This window comes from Pseudochaenichthys georgianus, chromosome 24 (genome assembly GCF_902827115.2).
Source record: "Pseudochaenichthys georgianus chromosome 24, fPseGeo1.2, whole genome shotgun sequence".
Classification (NCBI taxonomy): domain Eukaryota; kingdom Metazoa; phylum Chordata; class Actinopteri; order Perciformes; family Channichthyidae; genus Pseudochaenichthys; species Pseudochaenichthys georgianus.
The window spans coordinates 17,936,191-17,949,804 of NC_047526.1; the positions used below are offsets into that span (position 1 = coordinate 17,936,191).

The following is a 13,614-nucleotide window of genomic DNA, read 5'->3' on the forward strand; positions in this document are numbered from 1 at the left end:
AATCTATTTGTATTCTTTTTTTTACAGTACAGATCCTACTTATGTTTAAATAAATATTTGTGTTTTTTTTAATTATTCTATCTTTTGAAATGCACATTTTAACTTTAACTTCCATTTTAGCTTTTGATTTTATTCAATTATGGAGCAAATATTCCAAAACCAATTTCCCCAGGAAAAAAGTATTCTGATTTAATTCTACATGAAAAACTGTGTTGAAATAAATGCAACATAACCATTTAACCCTAAAGCTGCAATGCTTACTGTCAGTTAATTACTGTTTGCACTCCTGTGACCCGCCCATACTCTACATACCCATACTTCACCCCATGGTTCACTTGATCCAATGTTGTATTTGTTAAACAGTTAAGTGTTTTAATGGCGCTACAAAGGTTGTTTCTGACAACTGGTGTGCACGGGGTGCAATGGCATCAAATAAACTAAGCATTATAAATGTAATGGTCTTCATTCAGCTGAAACTAATGAATGAAAAGGAATCCAATCCAGCAGATCACACTGGGACCTCCCGAACGTAAACAGTGATGCAACAAGCCAACAGCTTTTCAAACTGTTTCGCCCAGTGCGGTCCAACAGCTGACGGTCACTGAGCCCCAGTTTGGTTTTCAAATAACCACACGCGTACAGGCAGAGTGCAGAATCCTAATCTGTGCTGTTCTCTTGTACGATCTGCCCGTCTGCGAGGCAATGACCAACACACACACAAACGGATTCCATAGCATGTAAACACACACAAGCGAAACTAATGATAACCACATCAGATATGGGATTGTAATTCACGCATTTACACACACAGGATGTTGGTGTGAACATTTTCAACATGTCTGTCTGTCCCTACACTGCACTCTGACCCTCACACTGAGGATTACACAAAGGATAATCCCTGTGTATGTTTGAGTGTCTGCCTGCCTATCTACTCATCTCTTCTCCATCGCTGTCTGTCTCTCGCAGCTACACCGAACAAAAACGTCCCCGCCCGTAAAGAACACTTACCTTTTTGCTGCCTTCAGTTTGAGCTCATCTTAAATGAATTGTCACCTCGTGGTGTTTAAATGACCAATACTATGTCATTACTTTTGTACCGTATCATTACTGTCAGCTCATAACTGCTATTGTCACCTCCAAAATAATGTCAAGAAAATGACTTTTTACTCTCAAGAAAATGCGAGGATGCTCCATTCTTTATATATGCTACATTAATGAATATTCATGACTTTACAGTTAACTTACTTTACTGGCTCTACATCATTTAACTTTGTTAGCATGTCCTAAAATGAAAACAGATGTGAATCTGCGGAAATTGTAGGCGACAGAATGGTGAAAACTAAAACATATTTTATAAACCCTATCTTGTAATGTTTAAGTATCTCTCTTTCTGTGCGTATGCAAGTGTGTGTGTGTGTGTGTGTGTGTGTGTGTGTGTGTGTGTGTGTGTGTGTGTGTGTGTGTGTGTGTGTGTGTGTGTGTGTGTGTGTGTGTGTGTGTGTGTGTGTGTGTGTGTGTGTGTGTGTGTGTGAGACAATAATGGGTAAGCTCATAACTACCATTGTTAGTAACTAAACACCCCTATTCAGCGATTAAAGCAGTCAGGCGCAACTGCCCTGTCTCTGTGAATGACTGTGTGTGCGGGTGAGAGTATGGGCGGGTCACAGGAGTGCATGAGAGGAGATACTGTTTGCTGTGTGTACGTGAGAGAGAAAGAGGGAGTGAGAAAGACGGGAAAGAAGAGAGGCATTAGCTGAGAAGAGAGAAAGAGGAAGCGAGTGAAAGAAGAAACAAAGACGGCGAAATCTCGTGGTGAAAACGTGTCGCTCGGCGTGATCTCTCGAGTACCAGAGACAGCCGTGGGTGTGGTGTTACTATGACAACGCACATCCCATAGAGGGTGATAACAACAGGTGCCACGGCAAAACAAATGACTTAATTGGCATCGTGGCTCCTTACTACAGCTGCCAAAAGGCAACTTGATACACACGACGCTAGGGAATAGCATCCTCAGGCTAGGGCGGGGCAATGTTTTGATATCACATATATATAATGAGTTAAAAAAAATCATCTTGTGGTGTCTTTTCTACGTCTTAAAGCAGGGCTCTCCAACACGTCGGGCAGCTTTTCAGTAGCTTGCCGCTCGATTATCGATTATAGTGTTGTAAGGTTGATTCTTGATTTTTCAGCCGCGGCTGGACAATAACGCTGTTTGATTTTAGAATTACACGAATATCAAATTGGTCGGTGACGCAGAGATCAACAGGTCAGGAACAGACGTGACAGCGGCACAGCAACACCACACACGGAGCAGTCTGCTTTCTCCAGCAACACCAGTCAGAACCAACGGCAGAATGACCCGCTCTGAATCAGGCCGCGTCGCTGCGGCTCAGAGACACACAGGGAGGGATTTGTGTTTTTTGAAAAACACTCGTTATCGTCATGTCAGGTTTTTGGTGGATTTAATCAAGTCTTGGATTGCAGAGTATGAATGTCCTCTTGCTATTTTCAGTTGATAAATACTTGTGTAAAGTTTGTGAAGGCGGGAGGAAAGCTTCCGCGATCACCGTCTCCTCTCCGTTCCACCAAACCCGCCCCCTCCCTGAAAATAATGAATGACAGGCTGATAGTGACCCGATAGAAACTGTATTATTCACTTAATCACTGATTGCGATATGATGAAGCTAACTTAATCTCATACATTCATTGGATTTATGTAACAGTAAGACAGAGAATAAGTGTGCACCCACATGCACTATTTTTGTTTTTATAATGCTGTTGTAAATACTCCCTTTTTTAACAGAAGACCGTTGCTAAGCTGCAACTAGACTGCAGAAGTATTAGTTTTTTGTTTTTGAGGATGGAGCAATTTCACACACAGATATAGGGAGGCTAGACCTATACAATTGATTTATTATGGTTTATAATTTAATGTCAAGACGAAGAAGAAGAAGAAGAAGAAGAAGAAGAAGACGAAGAAGAAGAAGAAGAAGAAGAAGAAGAAGAAGAAGAAGAAGAAGAGAAGAAGAAGAAGAAGAAGAAGAAGAAGAAGAAAGAAGAAGAAGAGAAGAGAAGAAGAAGAAGAAGAAGAAGAAGAAGAAGAAGAAGAGAAGAAGAAGAAGAAGAAGAAGGAAGAAAGGAAGAAGAAGATGGCTGAACTGTTCAGTGTGAATCCTGTGGAGATGGAGGTTATAAATCTCCAAAATCATGTTCAGCTTAAGTCTCAGCAAAACTCACAACATTTCTGGAGCCTTGTAGACCCAGAAAACGATGAGAACATTCACCAAGCAGCACTGCACTGCAGTCTGCTTTATTTGGTTCTGTTCTATAGACCTTTTTGAAGCAGCTTTTTCTGACATGAATGTCATGAAATCTAAATACAGAACAAGACCGACTGAACATTTAAACGACTATTAGAGTGAACCTAAGTAGTTACACTTCAGCATACACCTATGGTGGACTCCATGCAGCGCCATTCATCTCACTAACTGTAAAAAAGAGTGAATGCACTTATTTTACCATAAGTGCCATAGCTTGTAAAGTGGAGATTAAGCACATTTATGTGAATTCTCAGTGATGTACTTAATATGTGGGCCATAATAATATGTGATACATTTTCGTTTTCTTGGACCTTGGTGTGAAGTTAAGATTTATGATTGCAATTTCACACGTATACAAAAGTATAGCTTAATTCAACTGATGAGTGCCATGTGAATAAATGTAAGCGATGTGATGCAAGTAGCTCTTGGCCACTTTCATTTTTTCAAAGTAGCTCTCAGATGAAGAAAGGTTGGAGACCCCCGTCTTAAAGGCTTCATTATAGTAAAGTGATGTACTTTTCTGAACCAAGAAAACAGTTAAAACTATTCTATTGTTTTCATTTAGCCACTTAAATCAACATTACTGATGATTATACATCATCAACATTGTCATACTGATATTCTGTACACACTGTGAAGACCACTGAGACAAATGTAACATTTGTGATATTGGGCTATATAAATAAACATTGATTGATTGATTGATTGATTGATTGATTGATTGATTGATTGATTGATTGATTGATTGATTGATTGATCAACATCTCATTGTGTGAATGTTAGGGTTAATAAGTACCAATAGTCAACCCTTAAAGTTCTTCACAATATCAATATCAAGAATTTGGTTACAAATATTTAAGAAATGTATTTTCTCCATGTCACTTAACCCTAGCTCTGGCGCAGATGGGTTTAATTTAAAATTGGTCTACGCATGGTATCTTGATATCATGTTTACCTTCATCATCCAGTCCAGCGTTTGTCTTGCCGTCCAAAAAAATAAATAATTCGAGAGAAGATTGAGAGTTTTTAATCGCTTGAAATGACGAAAAAGGACAAGGACATCCCTCTGTTGGAGGGACAAAGGAGTCTGGTGGGATTATTTTCGATGCCAGAAAAGCGTGTTCCTGTGATGGAAAGTGTACTGCCGGCGAGCCTTGACGGGGGGTGCTAGTATCTATAAGGGGCGGCTCAATCCAAAATTCAAGTCACGTGACAAGACGTGACGTCACGCACGCTCTCGGGGTGGACGCCCTCTCAGCCCTGGTCTGGCGGAAACACTGATCCAGCCTAATATCAGTAACGGCCCGTCTACACTACAGCGTCGACAGCGTCGAAAGCGTTGAAAGCTCCAATCTGCCCATTCACTTTCAATGGGGTGACGTCACGTAGCCGCGCTTTTTCGCCGAACTGAATTGTGGGTAGCAGAGCGGTCCGTCTCAGGCGACAGAAGTTGAACAATGTTCAACTTCTGTCGCCTGAGATGCCGGAGTAGCCAGCGCCAGCCAATCAAATCCCGTTTCCCAAAATCTGACAGCTGAAGCCGTAGCCAATCAAACCGCGTCTAAGCTGGGAGAGATATCCCGCCGTTCGTAACAGTGGATACACTGCAACAAGCATTAAGCATAGTCAGCAGCACTTGCTCTTTAAAGACAATTAAAGCCCTCCACACGCAGAACTGCCTGACATTAATTTTCTAAATACTACCCTTGACCCTCAACTCTAAAATTAGACAGCCCCCTTGTGAATGCAGTGAGATGTCCTCGTTTCTAGGACATCATCCTGTTTTCCCAATTGCCGTGAGGAGAGGACTCTAAAGTCCAGACGCACACTCACACGTCACCAAGTGAAATATGTTGCAGCAACTGGCTCTTCCCATTAGGTCAATACAGGACCAGACAGATTATTTAAACCCCCAGTATCAGCTAATCCCAGACCGCCAACCTCTGACCCAAAACCAGGAAACAGGAAGTGCGGCAAAGGGGGCAACTTCAAACCCCTTCTCCTGTTTCACTCGGTTAATCCTTCTCTCTATCTCCAGTTCTCATTTTTAGCCCTACATACGTCTCGGTATCTGTGTGTTTATCACAAAGAACCGGTCAAAATAAAGACAGGAAGTGACAGAGTGGAAAACATCCGTAAAGTCATGTTTATTATCAATCTGAACAAGTACAATTCACATATGTTTTGGAGGTTTCCCCACACATGTCCCACCCCCTCTCCTTGTTTTCCAACTGGGGTAACTTGATAGTTATTCTCAGTTTCGAGCTGTGGGAAACACCGTCTATTGACCCTAAATCTGCCACCCCCCCTCAACAAACAAACACAAAGTTCACAGGGTACTTTACACCCTTTCCAAGGTATTTTTCCAAACGTCTGAGTCTCTCAAAGGCTACTAATGAGAAGAAGTTAGTTGCTCTGCACTCCCTCTCACCCTCGTAATCCCCAGACACTCCTCTCCTCTCACTTCCGTTTCCTCCCCTCATCCCTTCCTCTTTGCCCTGGTATCCCCCCTCCTCTGTGCTCCTCACTTCTTCTCCTCTCAAGCCTTCCCCTGTTATTGTGACACTCCAATGAATGGTTGACACATAATGAATACGGTAACTTAATGGTTCAAATTAATGAAACGCTAAATCAGGGGTAGCCATTAAGGGTAAAAAGCCACTGTCCTTCCGGGCCGGTGGAATTGTATTATCACTGGCCCCACCATTGTAACCACTGGCCCGGAGCATTCGTCCAAAAAAATCGACTAATAATGAAGAAAATTAACACATTTGTTGCAATAATTTATGCACCAGCTACATTACTACTTGTACTACAACATTTGAACAATCAGTTCTTCCTCATTTTCCTCAATTGTTCATATTTGGTTTATTAAAATAATGATATTGTGGTCATTGTTAAAAAAATGCTGCTATTATGAGTATTATTATTTGTATAATGCGCTTTCTGCCTTCCTGTCATTAGGAGTTAGAAATGTAATGGCTATAGATTAGATTAGATCCTTAATTATCCTAAACTGCTGGGACATTTCCCTATAGCCAATACCTTTATATTGTCTACTCTTCACTTACTTGTCAGCATAGGTCGGAATTGATGTACAGTACAGAGCCGACAGAAGACCTTGTTTATATTGGCATCATATAGAGAGGTGCAGCCAGTGACGGGTCCTAAAACCAGGAAGTAAGCTGCTGGTTCCCTCGACAAAAAGCAATGGGATTTCTCCACAGGCTTTAACTCCTCCGGTGACTTTTTTTTATTTGAAGATTGTTTTTTGCACGGCGCTTGGCCAGTTACCGCTGGTATTAAAAACATTTTTGCGAATGGTTAGGTGGCGCGAGATAGTCTGTAGTGAAGGAGCGCGCTCCCGCTCACGGGAGCCTGCTCGCGCTGCACTCCGCAGCAAACAGCTGTTTGCTTTTCTCCCAACAACGACAAGCGACTCACGAAACGCTATGTTGTAACGTTAATAAACAAAACAATTTAACAAAATTGCAAGTCAAAATACCAATACCACAGGAAACATTTTTTTTAAAACAATATTGTTAGTGGCCCGAGCGGGCAAGTGGAAAGTACGTTATGCTGGCCCGGGGTGTCTAAATAGTGCTTCCGGGCCATTTATAATGTCGAGCCCTGGCTAAATGAATGATTCCAACACAGTGACTTTATAATGGAGAATTGTCTCTATTTGCTATCATTTATCTAGACTAAATGATTCATAAATAATGAAAACAGTAAGTTGGACCCTTTGGTGTTGGCTTTTAAGATGTTTTTTTGGAGTATACAATGTGTATTCCTTTATTTTTGACATAATTATGTAGGCCCATTTTTGGTGCTCTTTTCCATTGTTGTATAGATTTGGATTTCTAGGGAAGGTTGATGTTGCTAGGAGAAGTAGTTTTGTTTATCACATTGAGAGGAATATCTTGATCTTCTGAACTTGCAAATATTTGCAAACGTACATATTTTTCAAAACATATTGGTTCTGGTTTCAATACTCATTCTCCGCCCCCCCCAAAAAAGTTTTGCCCACATTGTTGTGTCAAGTTGTTCCTGTGGTATCAAAGAAGGCTTCAATGTTTTCTTTATCAAAGCTAGAGATTTGACACTACTTCACAGTACAAAGACTGAGTGGGATCAGACATGAGTATTATAAAATATAATACATTAGCAAACATTGCCTCTTGTTCCTCCCAAAGAAGTGGCATTCAAAGATGAAGGCTCGTCCTGCTCTGTTCAGCCTCTGTGTGAGAATGTGAGCCTATGCTGATTAATCTGTTTCTAACCACCTCTGGCCCCCTGCCAAAGCCACAGGCCCACGCTCTCTCCCTTGTTTTTTTATTCTATCGCTTCTTTCAGAGCTGGGCACTTGCTGGGGGAAAGCAGTGTGCGCTCTCTTTATCCCTCTCTTGTGTAACATTTTACCTTTCAACTCAAGGGGTTTCTATTCTTCTCTAATAGACCCTTTAAACAACAACAATATGACTTTTAGTCTTCCAGAAAAGACTTTCGCTTGTTGCTTCAACACAATTCTAATTCCTCACTTAAAGGATCTTTGAATACAGTGTTCACTACCTCTTGTTTCGACATTTCAGTTTTTTTGACATTTAGCTGACCCTCTTACATCCCTCCCCTCCATCACCCACGTCCTCTTCATCTCTAACCTCCTTTCACTCACCCCACCTTACCCTCTCCCCCTGCTCTCCTTCTCCCCACTGTCTCTCTAGCGGTAATAAGCTGAACATTGCATTACAGTTTCCATTCATGCGCGCCCCTCTGATCTTCTCTGCGTGAATTCGAGTCCTGTGGCGCCCGCTGGACTCGCAGAACCCTGAAAGCTCTAGGCTTACACCCGCCGGTCACGGCCCACTGCTACACTGTAGAATATGTCCACCTTTAGTCATTGTTGTGACTGATGTTGTGGCGACAATCATGGAGGAGAGGAGCGTGTTGTATTGTGATTATAGAATTAAAACCGCCTTAATAGAGGAGAACATGGGGATACATTCTGCTAATCTACACAACTGGAAATCTTACTCAGAAAGAAACATTTGAGAGATGTTTGTTTGTTTGTATGTTTCTTTCCAGTACTCTTCGCCCAATGTGGGACAGTAGGGCTATCTGTGTGTGCCTGAGTTGATGTGACGTGTTATGCTCCTGTTGAACCGACAGGGTCACACACAAACACACACTCAGGGATGTTCCCATAGCCTTTCCGAATGGTTAAGCAATATCTCTCACTCTCTCCGTCGCTCTCACTCAGCCTCTCTTTTCCCCCCCTTGTGTACGACTCTCACTCGCTTCCTCCATGCTTGTATGTGTTTTCCGTCCTTTCTGCTTGTGGCACTCCTCTACTTTCATTTGTGTGTTGCCTTGTGAATCACCAACCTGTCCTTTAAACTCCCAAAAGGTGAGATAGACAGAAAGGTACAAATGGAGTACTGCACCTGCACAAAATATGAAAAAGGAAAATAAAAGAAGCATGATTTACTTTTACTTTCCCCTTAGGGGGAAGTGACAGATTTGTGTTTTTTCATCACAGTTGAAGCACAACACCTAGGGAAGACTATTCTTAGCTATTAATACACTTGTTTAAGGTCCAAAGTATCACCTGGTACCACTGCCACATTGTCACAGGGTTTTGATCAATTATAAAGACTTTAATTTCCATTGCTAGAGCACCCCAGTTTTGTGAAATTGGAAAGAACCATATCACAGGAAATAACTCAGATCCAAATATGACTGGAAATGAACAATGGTCATATTAAGTTTTTTTAAACAGATTCATGCATTCATTCTGGCTAACACAGAGTTAGTTCCATCCAGCTTTAATGAGCGGATACTCTAACCAGAACACCCAATTAGGGCTTCTCATTAGTGGCTTTGACAGAGCTGCCACTGTTCTACTCATCCTGAGAGTCTGAGAATAAACATGATGGTACTGATGATGACACTATAGATAAAAACTACACAGAGAGAGGGCCTGGCAGGAAAAACACAACAGCATTCACTGCTGGATTTCCCTTATAGTTTACCAAACCAAGTGATTGGTCCATTAAAAGTAAACCGGTGGGTATACTCATTTTGTCGTCAATGTACAGTCACTGGTAAGCTTAGTGGATGATGACTGTTATGTAACTTGTTCAATCCTACACACTTCCCCCCAGCTCTTAGAGAGCTTTAGATGGTATGGGGTTTTTGCATACAGATTATAGTCTTGTCATATATAAAAAAACACACATGCGTAAACATATGTAGGGAAAATGTCCTGTTGTGTAGTGTATTTCCATCACATCAGAATATGTGATAATGCAAAGGTAAACAGAGGTTATGTACTTTGCCAATTGATGACAAATGGGACCAGGTGTTTGTTTTGCGCTAATTATTTTTGGGAAGCCTCCAATGCATTGGTTACAATGACATAAAATAAACCATGACCATATCTGATTCTGAAGTCCCACATGCACCACATGTCCATGACATTGTCCCTGCCCTGAAGTCCTCCATTTCTATCTAACCATCTTCCTTTCCCAGACGAAAAAAAACTAAAAGTGGGTGGCACTAGACACATTCAACTCTGAATTGCAAATAGCACCCAGCTAGTTCATCAAGTTGTATGTATGCATAATAAGAAGACAAATGGCTTTAGTAGTACATTTGGATTAAATCTGTGGCACAACACAGACATTGATTATGTTCAGCAAAATTGAATTTTAGGATGTAACAGATGTGTTAGCCAAGTTCCACGTCAGCAGCACAATCTCAGCTCAGTCCAGTATGTTTGTCAGTTTGCATATCAGCCTGTGAACTATTTGAACCTTTGCCATCTGTCAGACAAAGTATGACTTCTAAAGGCTCTGTCTGGGAAATCCACGCACATGTTAAATTCTGAATGCACACAAAGTTCAAATAGTATTAAAAGCATGAGATGAACATTCTGGAGAAAATGTGGTAAGGCAGATCCAACAATACTAAAACTTTAGAAGGTTCAAAAATCCATTTTAAGCCAATAAAATCAATAATTTTCAAAAGGAATGTACCAAGCATGGTATGCTTTACATCTCTTTCTTCACATGAGTTTGGACAACAGTTTAAATGGTCAATGGTGGTCGAAAATGTTCACTTAAAAATTAAACAAAAAAGGATCCCTTTTCTGTGTTCATATGTGAATAAATTGATTATTATCTTTTATGGATTTTTGTCAAGCAAAAAGTAACAACCACCTCAGTTTTGGCTCTGATAAGTTGGTATGGGTTGTCATGGCCTTAACTTTTAAATACATAAAAAACTCATTGAGAATGGATATTAATAATATAACAAGAATATTTACACAACCATCATTTAGATTAATGTTCTTTTTTGAAATTCAAGAATGCCTTGGTTGCCACAGCCCCACATGGGACTAAAACATATTTAAATCCCGAAAACAAACCAGACTGCATTTCCCAGACATCTGAGAGAACCACTTTCCAGAATGATTCCTTGGAAAACAGTTAAACCATAAAACAACGTGTTCCCGTGATACTAACTTTACTACTGGCGGAAACACCGTTTAAACACAAGGGAACACGACGAACACAGTCGATAAAACGGCTTTAAATCAAATAATGTCGTCATTCTCAACACATGTGTGTCTTTATCCCAGAAAAACGGAAGGGACGGATGTTTGAATAGTCTTCAAACGTTTAGCATCATTACCGCCAACGGTAACGTAACATAGCGGAGGGATTCACCTACACCAGGAAATACAGGCATCACTAGCAACGTAACGAGGTCTATTCATTTTCAAAATGACTTTTAAACATGCCATTTACGCTGGTTTTGTACTAAGGGTTTCCACGCAATCTTTAATGCTACCCACATAAAAACCATCTGAGCGTTATACGGCGCGGCACATGAAAGTAGTTTAGGTGATGGGGTAATGTGGAGGAAGATAGGCGCCATGAAGAACATTATATCGGAGGTATGACTGCGACTCCAGATAACGGATTTGATTGGCAAACATGCCGTTTGCTTGACCATTTTCAAAAAACTGCTTTGGGTAATGTGTTTGTGGGTACAGGTTGAGCAGCTAGTCCTATTAAATGCAACTAAATAGACATGTAACCCCTTTAAATACCCGACCAGCATTAAAGCAGCCGCGGTTGCTGATGTATATATCACGTGATTTAAAAAAGGTGGTCAAATTGAACGTTACCTGTTGTATTTTTCAACGATGCGTGTTGAGAACTTTTCCAAACGTGGCCTCTCACTCTGTTCTCCTCCAAAAAATAACGTACGTCCCACTATCTCAGCCTGCAAAAATCTCCACTACAGTCCCCACCGAAAATCTGGCTTGGGCTCAAAGCAGACGTGTCCATCATCCCCAAGACCCGCCCCTTACAGTGAAAAATATATTTTAGCGGTCTCTCATTGGCTCAGAGTGGCCACGGTATTAGAATCTAAGATGTGATTGGTCGCCATCGCTGTCCATTTGATTTGGAGGGAGGTTTGATGCAGATGTGGCAGTACTAGCGTGGCGGGACAGCCCCCTCTAGAGGACGAATAGCAGCACTGCACTATAGTGAGGTTGAATGTTTTTATTTGTTTTACATTTTAAGGCCCAAAATTAGAATAGAAAATGTGTGATCTCAAGAGCTGGTCATATTTGTATTATTTAAAATAACAAGTTGAGGGTTTACTTACACACAACGGACACATTAGTCATTGTATAACTTAAGGCACTTAAATGGCGCACACACACACACACACACACACACACACACACACACACACACACACACACACACACACACACACACACACACACACACACACGTATTGCATACTGTATATACCCACACCCAGATTAGGGAAGCTCAAGTAATAAGCTTATAGCGTAAGGGAGCGTGGAGATTTGACATGCACAGGAGGAGTAAACAACCACTAAGAACAACATCAATGTATACAATAACACAATCAACTACAAGAGAACGTTGAGTGAGTGAAAATAAAATCATGAAAGAAAAGGATAATTTGTAAGTAGAAAGAATCACATTATTCACACAAAAGGCTTATTTCAGTGGACTCACCATTAGTAGTGTCCAGCAGAGAGGCCAGTAGAGACACACAAACATAGAAAAATGGAGACAAGCAGAACAGACAATCAGATATTTCTTTCAACCATTGGTCTATCAACATGTTTATTTTAAGTATGCTAAGGTTGCTTTCTCTAAATCTGTTTTATAACCAAACTTAAGTAATGAGAGATCAACATATAGACTTATCTAATAACATTATATTGATGAAATACATTTTACTGGCTGTTGTAGGGGGAGTTAAAGGAAACACACCCACGCTAGAACATTTAATCACAGAAATAATGCATGGCTAAGTGAATTAAGGTCTCCTCCGTCTGTTTCTGAAGTCTTCGACCCTTTGACCTCACCAGTCCTTAAATTGAATTGCAAGCTGCTGAGGAGGACACGCGGAGAACAGCTTGACCTTTTATCAGTCTCACTTTGGATCATGATAAGATCAACACATGGTGCCTGCCTAGAGAATAATATCAAATGATTAATGCTGATAAATGTGGCATCTCCAAAGCAGGATAAAGAGAACTGAATAAATGCTAAAAATTCTGATCAATAAGTGGCTTATATTTTCCAACCTGTATGTTTTTTGTGACTCAAAACCACATGAACTTAACTTTCATCAATGAGTATATGGGTATACCATTTCCAACTGTTTTTATTCTACTATTCTTCTCTTCTATTCACAAGCTATAACATGTAGTCACAACAAAGACAGTACTGACAGAAATATGAGGTCCACAGAGCTTCTGCATGTTTTTCCTAATATTTAATATCATACAAAACAAGCCATGAAATCAGAAAGGTGTACCTGATAGTCAAAGGTCCCATACTGCAGAAATAGTTCCCACTCTGAGAATAAGTCTTGGCTCATCACCTAATCAGCCTGATCTAAGATCTCTCCCTTCTCCGCTAAAGCGTGTCTCTCCGCCTCCTGCTTTTCCCTACAGTAACCTCTCAACAGTTGCCTTATTCTTAACGCCGAGTGTCTTTACTTTAACCAACAGATTGTGCTAGTGTCGATAAGCTAAACAGGCTTGGCTATCAGCGTTCTTCAGTATAGGCTGGCCGTGCGGGTTCCCATGCAGGCATGAGATCAAGCCAGTACAGATTCTCTGGAGGATTAGTGGCCAGCCCTTCTGAGGGGAATTACCCTGACACAGCCATCTGGACAGCGAAACATTGCCCACTGGACCAGCTGCAGTCCTGCCAACTCTGGGCCCTGA

The 13,614-nt window shown here is 41.0% G+C and overlaps 1 protein-coding gene across 9 annotated transcripts in view; it reads right to left on the minus strand.

Moving 5' to 3' along the window:
* epb41l2 (erythrocyte membrane protein band 4.1 like 2) overlaps positions 1-11,669 on the minus strand; it is a 62,346-nt gene extending 50,677 nt beyond the window's left edge. For 4 of the 9 annotated variants that reach the window (XM_034075762.2, XM_034075761.2, XM_034075766.2 and 1 more), the window contains exon 1: positions 11,515-11,661. The gene's annotated coding sequence lies outside the window, so the exon portion shown is untranslated. Of the gene's footprint in view, positions 1-11,514 lie in introns of all 9 variants that reach the window. The other 5 variants (XM_034075770.2, XM_034075758.2, XM_034075769.2 and 2 more) reach the window with 4 other exon arrangements.
* Positions 11,670-13,614: the final 1,945 nt, after the last annotated feature.